Source organism: Dendropsophus ebraccatus, chromosome 1 (assembly GCF_027789765.1).
Source record: "Dendropsophus ebraccatus isolate aDenEbr1 chromosome 1, aDenEbr1.pat, whole genome shotgun sequence".
NCBI lineage: Eukaryota > Metazoa > Chordata > Amphibia > Anura > Hylidae > Dendropsophus > Dendropsophus ebraccatus.
In genome coordinates, this window is record NC_091454.1 from 12373519 (window position 1) to 12393257 (window position 19739).

The window sequence follows — 19739 nt, forward strand, 5'->3', positions numbered from 1 at the left end:
GTTATCCTTAGGTGATATGAGAGTGAATGTGCGGCCTAGAAGCAGCGGGGTTCTACGCATCTTACACTCTGACTCTCTTTAGTTCGGTCACTTTGTGGCAGTGTTCACTGAGCAGGAGGCGTACAGAATAAGCCTTCTGCTCAGTAAGTAGTTTCCACAGCGCCCTAGTATAAGGCACCACCTATAGCTGCGGGGACTCCTATGGAAGAGTCCATCTCCTCTAGAGTAAGTTGCCATGAGCTGTGCATTATCTCATCACTCTGTGGACCAGAGAGTGTTGGGCCGAATCCAAGTCAGTTGTTGAATTTGTTTGAATTTGAAACCTTGCCAAAGAAATCTCAGGAGGTTTGTTCATAAATAACAATAGAGTCTTCTTTTATATCCCTCTACTAAAACATATACCAGGGTAAAACCACGTCAGGCCCAAGACCATAAGACCGAACACAAGTAGACAATGTGTGATCTGTTCAAGACTAAACTGCAGCTGACATATCCGCCTCTTTTGCTCTGTGTGCATGGGCCCTAACACATACGGAAGAGTAAAAACCATAGATAACTCCACCATGAGGTAGAACCACAGTCCACAGCTTGTGTTCACTCACTTAGTACAATACATAATACTGTCCCAAACTTGCTCATATACTGCCCTGATACACATTGCCCAGGATGGAGCTAAACAGAGGGCACTGCTATACAGACTGAATGGTTCCTGCCACTGTGCAGCTTCTCCTGCTTCCCTGTCCTCCTTAAAAAGATGAAGCATGGAGGTCCAGCATTGGAAAGAAGTCAGGAGAGCAACATGGCAACTCTCCTCAATCCCTGAGGCATTGTAGGTTGGAGGCCTGTACTGGTAGGGTGACCTCAATGATAGCATGAGCACAGTGTGAGTACCCCCATAGAGACCTAACCTGGGGTTCACATACCATGGTGGTTTGATGCTAACATCCACTGGTCATGAAAAGGGAAGGGGTTAACAATAACATACTGGTTCTGCGTAGGAGAATGATGGGTTAATATATCACAGTTATATCTGATCTATATGTGATTGTAGGTTCTTCTATATATTCAGTCCGTCAGCTTTCAGGAACAATGTTGAGTTGGAGAATACACTTAGGCCCAGATTTCTCAAAGGATGTAAAATATGGACTGGTGTAAACTTCCCACAATAACCAATCACAGCAAAGCTTTTAGCTCTGGTAAAATGAAAGCTGAGCCGTGATTGGTTGCTGTGAGCAGTTTACACCAGTCTATATTTTACATCCTTTGATAAATTTGGGCCTGAGTGTGATTTTTGTGCTTAAAAGGGGTTATCCAACGCTACAAAAACATGGCCACTTTCTTCCAGAGACAGCCCCACTCTTGTCTCCAGCTTGGGCGGGGTTTTGCTGCTGAGTTCCATTGAAGTGAATGGAGGTTAATTGTAAACCGCACCTGGACTGGAGACAAGAGTCGCGTTGTCTCTGAAAGAAAGTGTCCATGTTTTTGTAGCACTGGATAACCCCTTTAACATGTCCCCCTCCAAAAAACCTGCACCCAAACTGGAGACAAGAGCGGTGCTGTCTCTGGAGGAAAGAGCCCTTGTTTTTCTAATGCTGGATAACCCCTTTAACCCTTCAATTCTCAAATATTTGTACAGCAATACCTCTAAATAATCATATGCCCACGATACCTTATTGATATAAGCCTACCAGCCACAATTACATATACTGAAAACATGGCTTAAGGCCCTATTACACAAAGTGGTTATCGGCCGTATTAAGCCGATATTGGCCGTTGTGGCCAATAATCGCGTAGTGTAATAGAAGACAACATGCACAATGTCGGCTGATTGTTGTTTTTTAATATGTTGAAATGGCAAAGATGAGGATGGCAGCTCCCTGTGGCCTCCCCGCTCTTACCCACTCACTGCCGACGCGTGTTGGCAGTAAGCGAGGAGCAAGCGAGCGCTTACATGACAGGTCGGGCTTCTTTGCTCCTCTGAATCGTCCTATGTAATAGAGGCTTTAGGCTTTGTTCACACTATGTCAAACAATGGCTGCTGTCTTACATGTTCACCTGGCCGATACTGCAGTATCAGGTGGATGAACATCATTTAATTTTAACTGTAATGCAATCACATTGAAGTGTGCCCGCAATCCAATTAAACCATTGACCACAGTGTAAAGTAAGGCCGGAAACCGTACTTTACACTGTAAAAAAGAAAAATGGACTGGAAATTGGAGCGTAAATAATATAAAAAAATTACACAATTTCAGGAATTTGTTCAAATTTTCAAACAGCAATAGCATCGGTATGATGTTTACTTCTGAGATTCACCATTGACAGTTACATTTCTTGGATTTTACCATTTCCCTGGGGCCTGATGGCAGCGCCCATACTAAAGTTTTTCACAAACGCACGTCGACCAACAGCTTCCTAGAGTGGCAAAGTCATCACCCAACCCTCCTTAAAAAGGGGATACCGGTTGAGCAGTATTTGAGGGCGAGGAGGAATTGTTCTTCATATGAAGCATTCCTACAGGAATCCCACATACTGCACAATAGATTTGTGGCCAGGGGTTACCCTAAGGCTGGGTTCACACTGCGTTTTTGCAATCCGTTTAACATATACGTTTTATGGGGAAAATGGATGCAATTTTGTGTCATCTGTTTCGATCCGTCTTTCCATTTACTTCCATTACTAAAAAAAAGTATCAAAACGGATGTGTTTTTTTAACGGACACAAAAGTAGTGTTGAGTACATTTTTTCTGTCCGTTAAAACTAACCAATTGAAAAGGGATACGTTGAACGCAAAAACGCAGTGTGAACCCAGACTAAGAAGGGCATCTGCCAGGGCCAGCGTGACTCCCCGGGAAGAATTATTGAGACCATCGAGTCGAGGCAAGTTCATACGTTGCATTGGAACTTAGGATCAACACAATTTTCAGGTTAAGAAAATTCTTGCAAGATATTGGCCTATATCACTAGCCGACTCTTATCTGAAGAAAGTGGTCACTCCTAACCCAAAAATTACCTATAGGAGGAGTATAAATTTACATGAGGATCTCGTTAAAAGTAATTTTTAAGAAAGTTTAACATCTACGTGGCTGACATCAAGACTTGTGGGCTCTTACCCCTTTTTGCAAGTACATGCCCAAGAAGAAAACCATTACAAATAACTCTAAGCGTCATCTATATTCTTTCTTTAAGAGCTCCAAGTTTTACGTAGGCTAATTGATCCAACCTCTGCGGAGAAGGATATGTAAGCATCTAAGTAATATAGAGAAAGAGAGTTCCACCACCTGACAAGTGAAAGAACATCATGGTGGCTCCCCCGTTGGTCTGACATTCTGGGTTTGTTTACAATTAAAATTGGGTCTCCACAGAGGAAATTTGGATCGTAGGCTCCTGCAAGAGGAAGCCAAGTGGATCCATCGTTTGAAGATTCTGAGCCCCATTGGGTTAAATGAGGGGTTTAATTTTGTAGCATTTATTTAATTTACCTTGACTTTGATTTAAACCTGATTTAAATTGGCGGTTTGGTTTGGGACACTCACTTCTAGCGCATCTACACTATCGGAACCCCCTTGGCGGCATTGCACATATCCCTGGGGAATCCCAATGACGCCGGTGAAGTGGGGAGGCCCAAGTAAACGTCACAGAACACGTTTCTCTGATGATTTGCCCCATGTGACTACCCTTGACCAGTCCAGAGCTCCGATACTCTGTGTCTGTTTATTGGTCAATGTGTTCTTCTTGACCATTGGTAGATTCTCCCCTTGATGCTCCTAGAGCTTGTGGTGATTGGCCTAGCGGTGTATAGTCTTCTCTGACTGGCAGCAGAGGATAAGCTGTCAAACAAAGGTTATAAAGCTCTCAATATGGCGTTCTAATCAGTCTGCCCGCTGCCTCTTGACATGTTGAGGGGGGCAAGCTGTATATTTTAACGGCGCTGACCTGTCCATCCATATATACTGACTGCAGCTGAGCCATTACTACCATTCATATTACTATACATATTATTATAGAATCAACTATTAGGACATGTCGAGAACTATGGAATCCCGGCGGATCACCCACCACGGATTCCACAGCTCCCCCTGCTCACGGTTGCGTCCATCTCCGCTGGTTCTATAGGCTTCATTCTATGGTTTGGCAGATTCCGCCATCCGCCCGAAGAATGAACCTACAGCTAGTGATTCTTTCGACTATCAGTAGATGGGAGTGTCGGTGTGTTTTTAAAAGTGTGGTTTCTATTAAGTTTAAATTTTTTTAAACTTAGTTAATAAGGGAAAATTAGGGTAATTTGGGCTGCCGTTAATAGGTAGCTCTTGGGTTTATTTGTACTTTACACTGTAAGCAAAACCTATTTTCTGCGGCCACTGTTCACTGAACTGCAGCCGTAGAAAATAGACATGTCAACTACTTTCGGCGGCCACGTTGAACTACAGTGTGTATACACTACGGACGTGGTCCCATTGAAATCAATGGGATTGTACTAATTTCATTAGGAGTCATCATCTTTAGAAGGTTTGAGAGTGTCGAGGGGCCAGTTTTGTAGACTTCTTCCTAGGCTGAGTTGAAAGCAATCTTCTCGGTCCGATCCTCTTACAGCAGACGCACTCCTCACTCATGGTAGTGGCTGTAGCAGTAGTAGTAACAGGTGCTGGAGTTGTGGTCTCAGCAACGTTATAAGTGACCTGAGGCTGTACTTGGAACACTGTGCAGACGTCTGTCACAGCTGCAGCAGGAGGGGCAGCAACGGGTTTCCGCCTGACATCTTGTCTGGTTGGTGATGGAGCTTTGGATCTAGTGGTTGTAGCCACAACAACTTGCCTGGCGGGCTGTTTGAAAGTTGTGGCATAGTTGTCAAGTAAAGGATACAGTCCCGGGCAGGGGCGTAACTAGAAATGGCTGGGCCCCATAGCAAACCTTTGATTGGGGCCCCCCCTACCCCAAATCCACCCCCACCCCTGACCGACCACTACGCCATCAACACACCCAGATCTACACAGGTTCTGTACTCCATATAAATTACAGTGCAGTTACATCAGGTGACTCACAGGGGACGTCTTCTCTGATCGGAGTTCTTCCCTTTTCATCATCTTCTCCATCTGTCCTGGGCCGTTATGAGAACTTCTCGGAGCCACGAATCCACAGAATCTGCCAGACAGACATATTAGGCTCCTCACACTGACACCATCCTCATCTGTATACAAACTGCACATCTGTAATGGCCCCTTTGTACCCTCTTTCAGTGAGTAGCCCTGACTCCTTGTATAGGAACATATATATATATATATATATATATATATATATATATCCCTTATAGTATATGCCCCCCTCTGTGTAGACAGCTTATAGATTGCCCCTTGTTCAGTGCTCCGTATAGATGGCCCCATGTGCATCACCTATATCAGGGGTAGGGAACCTCGACTCTCCAGCTGTTGCAAAACTACAACTCCCATCATGCCTGGATAGCTAAAGCTGTAGTTTTGCAACAGATGGAGAGCCGAGATTACTTCTGTGTAGTCCTCTTAGAGATGACCCTGTATGTTGTCCACTCCCCCATATAGCCCCCTTATGTTGTCCAGCCCCCATAAAGCCCCCTTATGATGTCCAGCCCCCCCTCCCCGTATAGCTCCCAGTGTTGTCCATCCCCATCCCACATAGCCCCCAGTATTATGCATCCCCAGCCCCCACATAGCCCCCAGTATTGTGCATCCCCTTCCCCACATAGCCCCCAGTATTATGCATCCCCAGCCCCCACATAGCCCCCAGTATTGTGCATCCCCAGCCCCCACATAGCCCCCAGTATTGTGCATCCCCAGCCCCCACATAGCCCCCAGTATTGTGCATCCCCTTCCCCACATAGCCCCCAGTATTGTCCATCCCCAGCCCCCATATAGCCCCCAGTATTGTGCATCCCCAGCCCCCACATAGCCCCCAGTATTGTGCATCCCCAGCCCCCAGTATTGTGCATCCCCAGCCCCCACATAGCCCCCAGTATTCTGCATCCCCAGCCCCCACATAGCCCCCAGTATTGTGCATCCCCAGCCCCCACATAGCCCCCAGTATTGTGCATCCCCAGCCCCCACATAGCCCCCAGTATTGTGCATCCCCAGCCCCCACATAGCCCCCAGTATTGTGCATCCCCAGCCCCCACATAGCCCCCAGTATTGTGCATCCCCAGCCCCCACATAGCCCCCAGTATTGTGCATCCCCATCCCCACATAGCCCCCAGTATTGTGCATCCCCATCCCCACATAGCCCCCAGTATTGTGCATCCCCAGCCCCCACATAGCCCCGAGTATTGTCCATCCCCTTCCCCATATAGCCCCCAGTGTTGTGCATCCCCAGCCCCCACATAGCCCCCAGTATTGTGCATCCCCTTCCCCATATAGCCCCCAGTGTTGTGCATCCCCAGCCCCCACATAGTCCCCGGTATTGTGCACCCCTAGTCCCCACATAGCCCCCAGTATTGTGCATCCCCTTCCCCACATAGCCCCCAGTGTTGTGCATCCCCAGCCCCCACATAGCCCCCAGTATTGTGCATCCCCTTCCCCATATAGCCCCCAGTGTTGTGCATCCCCAGCCCCCACATAGTCCCCGGTATTGTGCACCCCTAGTCCCCACATAGCCCCCAGTATTGTGCATCCCCTTCCCCACATAGCCCCCAGTATTGTGCATCCCCAGCCCCCACATAGCCCCGAGTATTGTCCATCCCCTTCCCCACATAGCCCCCAGTATTGTGCATCCCCTTCCCCACATAGCCCCCAGTATTGTGCATCTCCTTCCCCACATAGCCCCCAGTATTGTGCATCCCCATCCCCACATAGCCCCCAGTATTGTGCATCCCCAGCCCCCACATAGCCCCCAGTATTGTGCATCCCCTTCCCCATATAGCCCCCAGTGTTGTGCATCCCCAGCCCCCACATAGCCCCCAGTATTGTGCATCCCCTTCCCCATATAGCCCCCAGTGTTGTGCATCCCCAGCCCCCACATAGCCCCCAGTATTGTGCATCCCCTTCCCCACATAGCCCCCAGTACTGTGCATCTCCTTCCCCACATAGCCCCCAGTATTGTGCATCTCCTTACCCACATAGCCCCCAGTATTGTGCATCTCCTTCCCCACATAGCCCCCAGTATTGTGCACCCCTAGTCCCCACATAGCCCCCAGTATTGTGCATCCCCAGCCCCCATATAGCCCCCAGTACTGTGCATCCTCAGCCCCCACATAGCCCCCAGTATTGTGCATCCCCTTCCCCACATAGCCCCCAGTATTGTGCATCTCCTTCCCCACATAGCCCCCAGTATTGTGCATCCCCATCCCCACATAGCCCCCAGTATTGTGCATCCCCAGCCTCCACATAGCCCCGAGTATTGTCCATCCCCTTCCCCATATAGCCCCCAGTGTTGTGCATCCCCAGCCCCCACATAGCCCCCAGTGTTGTGCATCCCCAGCCCCCACATAGTCCCCGGTATTGTGCACCCCTAGTCCCCACATAGCCCCCAGTATTGTGCATCCCCAGCCCCCACATAGCCCCCAGTATTGTGCATCCCCTTCCCCACATAGCCCCCAGTATTGTGCATCCCCTTCCCCACATAGCCCCCAGTATTGTGCATCTCCTTCCCCACATAGCCCCCAGTATTGTGCATCCCCATCCCCACATAGCCCCCAGTATTGTGCATCCCCAGCCCCCACATAGCCCCCAGTATTGTGCATCCCCTTCCCCATATAGCCCCCAGTGTTGTGCATCCCCAGCCCCCACATAGCCCCCAGTATTGTGCATCCCCTTCCCCACATAGCCCCCAGTACTGTGCATCTCCTTCCCCACATAGCCCCCAGTATTGTGCATCTCCTTACCCACATAGCCCCCAGTATTGTGCACCCCTAGTCCCCACATAGCCCCCAGTATTGTGCATCCCCAGCCCCCATATAGCCCCCAGTATTGTGCATCCTCAGCCCCCACATAGCCCCCAGTATTGTGCACCCCTAGTCCCCACATAGCCCCCAGTATTGTGCATCCCCTTCCCCACATAGCCCCCAGTATTGTGCATCCCCTTCCCCACATAGCCCCCAGTATTGTGCATCTCCTTCCCCACATAGCCCCCAGTATTGTGCATCCCCATCCCCACATAGCCCCCAGTATTGTGCATCTCCTTCCCCACATAGCCCCCAGTATTGTGCATCCCCAGCCCCCACATAGCCCCCAGTATTGTGCATCCCCAGCCCCCACATAGCCCCCAGTATTGTGCATCTCCTTCCCCACATAGCCCCCAGTATTGTGCATCTCCTTCCCCACATAGCCCCCAGTATTGTGCATCCCCTTCCCCACATAGCCCCCAGTATTGTGCATCCCCTTCCCCACATAGCCCCCAGTATTGTGCATCTCCTTCCCCACATAGCCCCCAGTATTGTGCATCTCCTTCCCCACATAGCCCCCAGTATTGTGCATCTCCTTCCCCACATAGCCCCCAGTATTGTGCATCCTCAGCCCCCATATAGCCCCCAGTATTGTGCATCCCCAGCCCCCACATAGCCCCCAGTATTGTGCATCCTCAGCCCCCATATAGCCCCCAGTATTGTGCATCCCCTTCCCCACATAGCCCCCAGTATTGTGCATCCCCTTCCCCACATAGCCCCCAGTATTGTGCATCCTCAGCCCCCACATAGCCCCCAGTATTGTGCATCCTCAGCCCCCATATAGCCCCCAGTGTTCCCCTCTGATAAAAATAAACAAAATACAACTCACCTAACCACACGCTCCCCCGTCGGTCGCCGGTCTCCTCTTCTCTCTTCCTCCGACCAATAAGCCGCTCCCTGCTGAAGTCCCAGGCAGCGCCATCACTGAGCTCAGGCTGCGCCCCGGTGGCTGGGACTTCCTGTACAGGGAACACAAACCGGAAGTCCCAGCCGCCGCGGCGCTCAATGATGGCGCTGCCCGGGACTTCGGCAGGGAGCTGCACATCGGGCGGGGGCCGGGCGGAAACTCTTGTGATCGCAAGCAAAACGCTGCTTGCGGTCACAAGAGTGATTGACAGCGCGGGAAGCCTATGGTTTCTCGCGCTGTCAATCACGACACTTAACACCCGGGAGGCCCGCTCGGCCCCCGGGTGCTTCAGACAGTCAGCTCTGGGGGGCCCAGGCCACGGGCCCCCTGGTGCCAGGGGCCCCGTAGCGGCCGCTACGGCTGCTACGGCGGTAGGTCCGCCCCTGGTCCCGGGATAAAAAAGACGGCTCCCCAACTTTTATGAGCACTGCTAGGATGGCCTGCTCTGGGGCACTTATCTTCAGGGTAATAGGTGATGTTATGTTTAGTCCTTGGGGAACTACAGTGACAGTAAGTATAAAGTACACAGTTCTGTGCAATCTTTACATAGTAAAGTACACACCGTGCACAGTTCCTTACAGTAGCAAAGGTACACAACAAGACTTGAATCCTGTTCGTGACGCCACTTCTGTGGTGTCTTGCTTCCTTCTTATGCAGGGTTCTAGCTAAGACTGAACTACTCTTCCTGTTTCTCACGTGACTTCCTTCCCTAGCGTAACTAACGTGCGCTGTGAGTGGGCGAAGAGTGCAATAGAAGAAGTAAAGAGAGAGCTGATAGGAGAGAAGAACAGATTCCTACTGGTCTGAAGATTCGTGTAACACACAAAGAAACAATAGACCTTTACATCTTTCAGCTGTGCGGCTTCCAAATACACATAACTAACACAGTGACATCTAGTGGCGAAACTTTAGTACTACTTTCATCACCACACAAGTACAATAAGTACAGACTTTTACGAAAGGTGTATAGATCAGAAACACCCGTGGTAGGACACCACACTATGAGATTCCATTGTCAGAATTACTAACTGGTTGGGGAGTGGAGCTATATCTTCTGGTGACAGCGAGTCCCAGCAGTGGGACCTGCAATGATCAATAACTTTTGACATGTATGATGACGAAGAGAGACAGACAAATGCCAAAAAGGAACCTGTGAACATTGTGATATGTGATCCTGAAACAAAAGTCCAAAAGTCCAAGTTCATCATAAGTGGTGAGTGCCAGGATTCATCTTTACTATACATAGGTTGGCGAAAGCAGGGGGGGGGGTAGTTTCGCCCCCATCGCTGTACCTGTCACTCCTATACAGTTTCATGGAATCCGTCTGTTCGTCACAAAAATGCCAGTCATACCTAAAGTTAAAAACGGCAAGAAAATCTTTGGCAACTCTTCTAGCGTTTTTTTTTTTTTTTTTTGGAGGTCAGGAAGCCACCCTGACACAAGTATCATATAGATTACAGCCTTAGGCTCGATTCACACGTAGTAATAGTGCGTCCGTATGTACGGATGTAATAGTGCGGCCGTATATTTGATGTTTGGTGTGTATGCTGGGAAGTATAGGATATGCGGCTGCACAGTGCACACTCCGTATGAGTTTCTGGCCTGATTGTATCCGGGTCCGTAAAAAATGAGCAAGACCATTATTTCCGGGCCGAAATGGTCCAAGTCGACCGTAGGAAGTAACATTCGGGCCTGGCGGAACCTCTGATTACTGCCGGATCAATCTGGATTCTCATTAGAATAATTCATCAATGCGTAACGCCCCTTCAGTTTAAAAGGCCCAAGTGAATGGGCTTCAATAGGTGACCATCCTTTTAGGTGTCCCGATCTGGAGCGATGGCACGGCGAGCGGAGCATGGTGGTGCTGGTCGTGGGCGACGTGGTTCCTGGCAGCGGGACATTGATGTTCCACGCCTGATCGCAGAGGTAAGTTTGATCGAAGAATTACACTCATCTTTCTAGAATGGTTTTACTTGGAAAATAGGATGTGTAGTCTCTTTCTGTGTATCTATTTATCCCTCTCTCTATCTATATATCTATGTAAATATATGTCTAATAATATGTAATGTATGCGAACCCAAATACATATCTCTGTTAATATATTTATGTGATGTGTTAAAATGTTTTACTTGGACTTAGAAATGCACATGGTCGTCTCGGCCAACAAACACGCACCTAAGCCACATGTAACACACATATGAATGTCAACACTGTTAGTGGTCTTAAATATAATCGTTTTAGTCATGCGACACGGGCGTGGGAATGTGGCCTGCAAAAAACCACAAAGTATCGTCATGTGTTTCCTTATCTGCTATAGTATTAATTTCGAGTGCAGTTCCCATATAAAACCACTACTTACATATGTCGAATTTAGTATCCCTATTGAGTGTAGGGTTGTTTGATTTCTTACATGTATCAATTGTATTTAATAACAGTGACATGTGTACAAATGTAGACAATTTTTCTGCACAAATCAGTATAGTGCGTTTTGGATGCGTTTTTTGTGTGATATAGTGCATGTGAATCTGAGTAAGCGTGCGCACTACACCGTACACAGTATAGTCAAGTAATGTTTGTGGAATCTTTTGGAAATCGAGTCGAGCAAGGTTGCGTTTTTGATGCGTTTTTTGTGTGATATAGTGCATGTGAATCTGAGTAAGCGTGCGCACTACACCGTACACAGTATAGTCAAGTAATGTTTGTGGAATCTTTTGGAAATCGAGTCGAGCAAGGTTGCGTTTTTGATGCGTTTTTCATGTAGCTCGTTTTTGCACGTAGTTTCATGTTATTGTGTGCTCCTCCTCGAATGTTCGACCTAATGCTATACCTAACCTTACATGTATTTAATTATTAAAATATATTTGTCACTCTATATCAGCGACTGTTTAATACATAAATGTTGACCATAGTTATTACAAAATGTCGAGATCTCTAACCATAGTCGTTGTGACATGTTTTATCCACACACTAAGATAACAAAACACCACACACACACCAGAACAAACACCGCAGCAGTGAAATAGTTAGCTTCACTCGTTTGCACATGTGTTCATGTATTTTCGAAACAATGTTGATTTTCTCTTTCATCAGGTGTGAATGCAAAGCTGGCATTGATCTGGTCTTGTGGCCTACTAATTAGTGCTAGTTAAGATACAAAGCCTTTCCTAAATTCAATCATTAGACACCAATCTTGGTATGTTTTCAGAAGTGTGTTCAAAGAGTTCTGGCATTCCTTGGTTTAGTGAGTCTTGGCTCAGTGGTTATTAGGCTGTGTTCCTTAGATTACACAGGTGGTCTGTTGGAATCCCAACACCACTCTATGTAATGTCATAATGGAAAACATGTTCTTATTCTAATCGATGTAGACACACAGAGAGGTGAAGTCAGATGGAGATGTCTAGTGATTTCTGTCTTTCTATATAATTTTTCAGGTGCGGTCCCGTCCCCATTTGTGGGACTTGACTGTGCGTGGCTACCACGACCGCGTCCTGCGTCGCGAGACGTGGGAGACGATAGCGGCTGTGGTAGTCCCACAGTGGGGCGATGTGACGGACAGCGAGCAGCTGCGGATGGGTATGTCGTGTTGTCAAATAATGTATGACATAAAATTGTGAGAACAATGTCCGATATTTCTACCAAGACCTCGAAATATCTATCAATGATTAAAATCTATCTATTTCTAATAAATCTTTGCTTTTGTCAGTCCGAGCAGTGGAGACACGCTGGTCTAGTGTCAGGGACCAGTACCAACGGGCGATACGCACGGAGGAGAGGGGTGGGGAGCCGATCTCCATGCGCTATGCGCCTTTGTTGGATTTTATCCCGAGCCGCAGTCAACGGCAGTAAGTATATTTTTCTTATTCCATAATGTATATAGTATCATATAGTGTACAATATGTAATACATGAGATAAAATGTTATATGGGAGTAAGGAATTTTAATTCTGCCTTTGGTTGTTCAGCAGAACCTGGTCCATACTCACTAGCAGATAATCTCATCCGATTTCACCAATCTGCCTCTTTATGTATATGTTTTATAGGAATGTGCAGACAATTATCTTTAATGTATCCCGATAATTTGACTACATACACTATTGCCATTCTTTATAAGGCCCTAGTTGTGTCATGTTTGTTAGCCTTCATGCTGGTGTATGTGACTGTCCAGAGAGGGTTAATGTATCCTGACCAATCACAATAGTCCCCTTTGCTCACACTCAAACAAATGCTTACACACCACTCTGACTCGTGCTTCAACATCCTGTCATTTCTCTAAAATATGTTAGTTTCTGTCATGGCGCTAGAACAACATCTCGTGATTTTTGCAGATCACGGTCACTCCCTCAGTTGTTTAGCGTGTGCTGTAGGTGGCAGAGCCAGTAAGCATGGTGAATGAAATGGCTGTTTCTATGCAGCGGATAATGTTTTATATTTAGTGTCCTACAGTACTAAGCAGTCCGAGAGCTGTTCTCCGGCCCACACTATTCACTTCCTTTATACTCAATGCTGGGCGGCCTGCTGCTCTGTCACTGTCTCAGTGTGGCCTGCGGGGATCTATGACAGGTACACAGGCCTCTTACTGGCCGCTTGTGTATCTGGTCACATGACTAACTCAGGCTCCTCTCCCTGCTGGGCCACATTAAAAAACACTTGTTGTTGTGTTGTCACCAGAATGGTTCCATGCCCACAACATGCCCTGAAGATGAGAGCATTGTTTCCACACTCAGAACGGGGAACATTTTTGGCTAATGTTTTTTTGTTTAAGTTTATTAGAAAACACTAATGTGAATGAGTTAATATAAATAGTTGTATGTCCTAACATAGGATGCGCATAGTACTACATAATGTCTTCGTGTTACCAAAACACACATTTCGACATACTGTATGTTATCAAAACTTAAACATTCGATATATGAAGTACCTTTATGAATGTGTCCATATTAGCTAACCTTTCTGTCTCTCCACAGAACCAGTGGCAATTTCGCAGACCCACCGGGAGGACAGGATGCTGCTGGTTCTGATGTTGCAGCATCACAGCAGGAGGGGGATAGTGCCACGCCACCGCCATCACAGGAGCCTGGCAGTCCTACTCTTTCTGAGGGCACGGAGCCGATGCCAGGACCTTCTGGCTCGACTTCCATGCACGAAGAGGAGGAGGCTGCAGCACCATCAACATCTGGTGCAGGTCCTAGTGGTGTGCCCCTGGCAGCTCGGCCACGTCAGCCACTCACGAGGCCCACTACTACCACCACCAGGAGGCGTCGGGAGCAAGAAGAAGCTCATTCAGCACTGAGTGAGTTGGATCAATCTGTCGTCAACTTTGTCAGGCGGTTTGATGGAGGAGATGATCAGAATGATTTCTTCTGCTACTATCTGGGAGTCCGTTTACGGAATCTCCCTACTAATCTGGCACGTAGTGCGCGGATGGTTACAGAAGTGCTGCTGTCGTGTCACGAGCAGATTGACCCCGATACTTTCCCCGACCCTTGCTATGTGGGCGTCCTCCTACAATCTGTGTATGGGTTACACTCACGGAGGCCACATATCCCGCCGGAGGGCTTTCTTTTCCCCGAGACCACTGCGCCCCCACCTGTGCCCCCACCTCTCTCCCCCCTTGTCCCCCCAGCATTGTCCCCAGAGCCACCTGGTGCCATGCCCCCTCCATCTGAGGGTACTAGGGCCGTTCCTAGGCGCCAGCCACGGCGTGGACGGCGCTCTCGGACATCTCGTTACCCACGACGTTTATGATTTCTACTATGTGATGTATGAGGCAATACATCATAATATTATTATATTTTTTTGGTTTAATTTTTCTTTTTTTTTTTTTTTTTTTTTTTTTTTTTTTTTTTTTTTTTGGTTTATGGCAAGTGGTCTCCTTTTTCAGGCCCAGAGAGGTCATTTTGTGTTAGGGTAGAGTAGGGTCCATGTCCCTGAGGACACCTTACCGGGGTGACATGGTACACTCTGTTTGAAAAAACAGTTTGCTAAGATCCTCATTTAAAAGAATCTATAGAAAAAAGTAAAATCATAATGTCTTTCCTTTAGCTATCTCCAGGGCGAATGGTTCTTGTGTGTAGGGGCCCTTGTTAGCAGAACCAATATGTCACTACATTTAAACGTCAATAAGGAAAAAAAAGGACTGTCATACAAATAGATGAGTTCCTAAATGCAAGTGTCTGATGTGTCCGGTTTTTACATCCATTACTGACTTTTGTTGCCTATGTTTGACTCAGCATCTTGCACAGAAGGTTGATTTGTGAAATGTATCCTTTTTGTTAACCTTTATACACAATAATGGGTTTAATGTGATATTTCATACAGAACATGCAGAGTTTGGTGTAAAATTATTTTAGATATAATATTTAATTCAACATTATAAGTATTTTAATGATCAACAATAAAATCCAAACTACATTTGGCCTGGAGAAAACAATGCTACATTGTGTGTGTGTGTAAGTCGAATAGTTGACATTCTTCCACACACATCTGCGTTGTTCTCTCTCGATTGGGAGGTGTAATGTACTGATTTGGCTCAAGGTTACTAAAGTACCGCGCGCTTACACAATGTACTGTATCCTAGAATAAAATCCACATTTTCACACATGGAGAGGCCTAAAGCCTTGCCAAGGATACATCAAGGATCTATTCACATGTTTTCAGTTGAAAAAGCTAAAAATTAACCATTATTATGTTTGTATTGGTTTGGCCTTTGCACATAGTGCAGTTAATGGATGTGTTGACGATATATATGTAACATTTCCCACAAGTCTCAGGCTTTTATTAACATGTTGTGTCACTACGCTAATCATTGACTCAGTGTGTGCTGGATGAATATCTGATAGTCTGCTCCTAGACTGGCCCACGAGATCGGCCTTTGGGAGCCTGCAGCAGAATGCAATGATCTGTCTGCAGTAAGCTGCAGCTTCATGCGCCCTTCCCCCTCTGTCCTAATCTAACTTTGACTTTACTATTGTGACATCATATTGCTTGGCAAGTCTGAGAATGTTTTTGAATAAAATTCCTTGTGTATTTATATAATCTCTCATTTTTTCACCTCTCCCAGAAAAAGCTTAGCTGGTTGTGCACTTTGTTTCGCGTAATGATTTGCATTAATGCGACATGCCTATTTTAGCCATGTATACAGATGGCAACACTTTATCAGTCTGAATACAAAGCCTCTATTTCATATGGTAATTCAAAATTTCGTAACCCTGTCAGTAACCAAAGTGAAAACTAACGTTGATTTCTAGTCAACAGTGGCCTTTTCCGCCAAGGGCTGGTTATTTGCATATGTAAATGAGTGTGTTCGCTCACATATGGAGATAGTGGCTGGGCTGATCCACCGGTTCGGTAGCTCCAATATAGAATGGATCACAGAAATCGTGGGGCCCAAGCGGCAAGCAGGTACGACATGGTGCAAACAAAGGGGTGTAAGGAATGAATCTAGGAATAACAAACGTGTTGTTCTGTGGTCATTTCATGGCTGAGCACCAGTTTTCTCCTTCTGGAGATTACACCTTAGTTTGCAGTTAACTGACGACCAGTGAGTGCCTGGCCTGAGGGCTGGGTATGAGGTATCGTTGGTACAGGTGTGCTCTCGGCCTTGTCAGAGAGTGGACATGTGTCCTGGACCTTTGCAGGTGCCTTTTGGGCCGGAAGGGAAAGGAATGTTGTGTTTGTGGTCCATTTCTTGGAGAAGTGGCCAAATGTTATATAGCATTGTTAGTGCATGTATCTGAGTGCCACCCTGCACTGTGGCTAGTTGCACCTGTGTGATGAGAGCAGGATTGCCATTTGGCCTTGACATAGGATGATAGAAGAAAGGAATTATTTATTTGAAGCTTAGCCATGAGAGAAATATTGTTTGCCACACATTTCTCACGGTCTTATTTTGTAATTGTCCTTGTATATTTTTAAATATAACTCAAAATACAGGGATGAATGTAACAACTGTTTGTGTCCAGGCTTCACCTAGGCCGTGTCCGTGACTGGATGGAGATAACAAATGTATCATTTTGAGTTCCTATGGGTAGAAGCCAAGGTTATTTAGGATGTGTCTGCATTGTAAGAATCTGCACTTTGAAAACCGTCGCTGGAAGAAGAAGTGATTTGGACAACAAAGCCGGAGTGATTCATGGAGCCCGAGATGTATCCTGATCGGTCTGTTATAGCCGTCGGCCAGCTGATCAGTGAAGTAAGTATTTTCTGGAGCTGTTGGGAGTGCTTTATACATAGATAAGATCATCGATAGAAAGATTTCGATCGTCCTTTGGACTCGGAGAAGATAGTTGTGTGGCCGTGACTTAATGTATGACTGTCATTTGTTGTGTGAGTCACATTTACATACATGTAATTTACAAGTCTTGTCTTTTATATCGCTTTTTGTGATGTCCAAAAGTCACATCTGTAATTGCATCCTGTTTAAGTGGTAAATAATTTAGTGAAAACAAATCGATTATGTAATGATCAATAGATGCTAGATAATATTTATTTTATGTGTACGATTGTCTATAGTCATTTAGTGGCACGATACATCGCTCCGAGTAGTTTATGTAAGTACGATTGTGTGTAATTCCTATGTGTTTGCCATCAGGGGGCGCTTGAAATCCAGCAATGACTGCATGAGTCTTTTCAGATGTGTGTGTCTCCTCCAAATCTGTGAATGTGTTAGCTCTTTCGGACCATGTAACGCACATCGTATTTTAGGCGAGATTTGTAAGTAATGGCTGGTCGAGGAATTGTCCTTGTAATAGCACATGTTGTTGGGCAAACAGGGCGTGACTTAGGATTGCTCTTAGCGAGATGGCCGTGCAGCGAACTCTCTCCCTCCTCCCTCCTCCCTCCTCCCTCCTCCCTCCTCCCTCCTCCCTCCTCCCTCCTCCCTCCATGATGGTTGTTGGCGGCACATACATAGTAGAAATCCTACCATATAATGTGCTGATAGTGTCATCATAAGGAGGTCGCTTAAATAGTACGCAAATCACGCACAAGATCCGGCGCAGGCTGATGATGCTATAGGCTAGCGACACAGCGTGGACACGCCCCCTCTCTGTAGTACATGCACGTCATCAGTGTGCGTAGCGGGGTTGTTGTTTAGCCGGAGTGTTTGGTGTGCTGTGCTAATTCTGTTCACTGCTCGGCTAATGAGTATTTTGGCTTTTAGCGCTGCTCTGCTTTGTACTTTGTCAGGCGTTGTAACGTCGGAAGCACACACAATCCGCAGCAGCCACGTTCAAAGAGGCGTGGCCGACCATTATGGCACTTGTAGTGCAGCGGCTTACGACGTGACAATGCCGGACAGAAATGGGTAAGCTGAGCATCGTTACATGGTGTCACATAGCAATTCGCCGAGCACACGACACGCAATAGTTAACCCCCCCCCCACCCCCGCTACGCCCAGTGCTGAGGTGGCGAGACTACAGAGAGGAGGCGTGTCCCCCCGTGTCGCTATCCGATCCCAGACCCCCGCGCCGGATTGTGGCCTTCCATTCCCTAGTAGTAAGCACATATATTTAGGGCAAATACTATGAGGACATGATGTGAGTAGTAGTGTACTGTGTATATGATATGTGGCGCCAGCAAACATCATGGAGGGAGGGAGTTGGCTGCAGGTGAAGCTGGAGACCCCACCCACATAAGTGACGTACTATTTACAATCAAACATGGCGTGTAGCATGTGACATGGGTGTAGTAGCTATGACCTTATTGACTAATAATTTCTAAGACGTTACTGTAATTATTTTGGATTTTCAGGTCCATGCTCGGCCAGTGCTATGGGACGGCCCTGCGCCTGGGTACAGAAGCCGGCTAACACGGAGTGCCGCATGGAGGGAGGTTGCCCGGATTGTATACCCAGATTGGGACCAGCATACTAGATTACAGCAATGGATAATTGGTAAGTTGTTTAGCCACTGTGGCAAACCATTAACTCGAGTGTTATGGTCACCTGACGCTGATATATTCCTAATGTGTGGATGCTTTTGCTTGAAGCTAACTATGTGGAGACCAGGTGGTCCAGTGTGAGGGACCGATTCATCAGGCAGCGACGGCAGCTGATCAGGCGTGGGGCCGCCCAAGAAGAACTGGCCGCTTTGCGTTTTGCCCCAATGCTGGGTTTCATTTTGAATTCCCCCAGACGCCGCAGGTAAGTGTGTGTGTTAATTGCATGTGTCCATGGTAGTAGCAGATGATGATGGAAGTAGCTCAGTGTCTTATGTGTGCAGACATAGACATGTGTTAGATTTATATAGATTGTATACATCGAGGCTCAAGCAGGGGGAGCAGTATATTTAGTGAACACTTTAGAGTAATCTCGATTTCGGGAAGATGAGGCGCCCCCTGCTGGACACCAGATAACTAACAAATGCAGCCTGGCCTAACCGCTTTGGGAACAGCTTTTGATCCCTCCAGGATCTAATCCAGAACATGAAATGGCAGTTATGCCAATAGCGTGGACTGTCTTCATAATGTTTAAACAATGTACGCAATGTGTCCATAGAGTAAACTAATGTTCCACTCGGGTGGCCTTGTGAAGACCCACATTTTGGGTCAACAGTGTGTGAATATATTGTAAAAAGTTCTAGTGTGGCACCTCGTACATAGAAAATAGTGTGAAAGCAGGCAGAGTGTAATCCTGCATTGGATGCCTCCATTTTAGTTATCTGGCTAAATATGTCCTTAAACAAAAGTGCCATCTTAGATAGTGACCAGTGTTGTTTTCTCCTCAGACCACAAGTAGTTCAGCAACCAGCAGAGGCCTCATCGGATGAAGAGAATGAAGAACCTAATCTGGCAGAGGGGTTGGCCAGGACTCCACCACCAAGATGTCAAGAGGGTCCTGTGGAGCCTGGCGAGAGAGAGTGACATGTGCCTTGACCGTCCAACAACATTTGTGTTTGTTCCGCACTCCCTCTCCTCAGCTACACCAACA

General features: G+C 46.9%; 1 long non-coding RNA gene across 1 annotated transcript; it reads left to right on the forward strand.

The window, feature by feature from the left end:
- The first annotated feature begins 12300 nt into the window (after positions 1-12300).
- LOC138772091 (uncharacterized) lies at positions 12301-13914 on the forward strand. The gene is made up of 3 exons (XR_011359709.1): positions 12301-12386; positions 12517-12655; positions 13777-13914. It is a non-coding gene; the product is annotated as an uncharacterized lncRNA (long non-coding RNA).
- The last annotated feature ends 5825 nt before the right edge of the window (positions 13915-19739 follow it).